Source organism: Bufo bufo, chromosome 3 (genome assembly GCF_905171765.1).
Source record: "Bufo bufo chromosome 3, aBufBuf1.1, whole genome shotgun sequence".
Taxonomy (NCBI): Eukaryota; Metazoa; Chordata; class Amphibia; order Anura; family Bufonidae; genus Bufo; species Bufo bufo.
The window spans coordinates 24090410-24091465 of record NC_053391.1 but is presented as its reverse complement, the minus strand read 5'-3'; positions in this window follow the sequence as shown (position 1 = coordinate 24091465).

Genomic DNA, 1056 nt, shown 5'->3' with positions numbered 1-1056 from the left:
GCCAGACAGTACAAATACCCCACAAATGACCCCATTTCGGAAAGTAGACACCCTAAGGTATTCGCTGATGGGCATAGTGAGTTCATAGAACTTTTTATTTTTTGTCACAAGTTAGCGGAAAATGATGAATTTATATTTTTTTTTTTCCTTACAAAATCTCATATTCCACTAACTTGTGACAAAAAATAAAAACTTCCATGAACTCACTATGCCCATCAGCGAATACCTTGGGGTGTCTTCTTTCCAAAATGGGGTCACTTGTGGGGTAGTTATACTGCCCTGGCATTTTAGGGGCCCAAATGCGTGAGAAGTAGTTTGAAATCAAAATGTGTAAAAAATGCCCTGTGAAATCCTAAAGGTGCTCTTTGGAATGTGGCCACACATCTGGTATTGCCGTACTGAGGAGAAGTTGGGCAATGTGTTTTGGGGTGTCATTTTACATATACCCATGCGGGGTGAGATAAATATCTCGGTCAAATGCCAACTTTGTGTAAAAAAATGGGAAAAGTTGTCTTTTGCCAAGATATTTCTCTCACCCAGCATGGGTATATGTAAAATGACACCCCAAAGCACATTCCCCAACTTCTCCTGAATACGACGATACCAGATGTGTGACACTTTTTTGCAGCCTAGGTGGGCAAAGGGGCCCATATTCCAAAGAGCACCTTTAGGATTTCACAGGTCATTTTTTACACATTTTGATTTCAAACTCCTTACCACACATTTGGGCCCCTAGAATGCCAGGGCAGTATAACTACCCCACAAGTGACCCCATTTTGGAAAGAAGACACCCCAAGGTATTTCGTGATGGGCATAGTGAGTTCATGGAAGTTTTCATTTTTTGTCACAAGTTAGTGGAATATGAGACTTTGTAAGAAAAAAATAAAAAATCATAATTTTCCGCTAACTTATGACAAAAAATATAAAATTCTAGGAACTCGCCATGCCCCTCACGGAATACCTTGGGGTGTCTTCTTTCCAAAATGGGGTCACTTGTGGGGTAGTTATACTGCCCTGGTATTCTAGGGGCCCAAATGTGTGGTAAGGAGTTTGAAA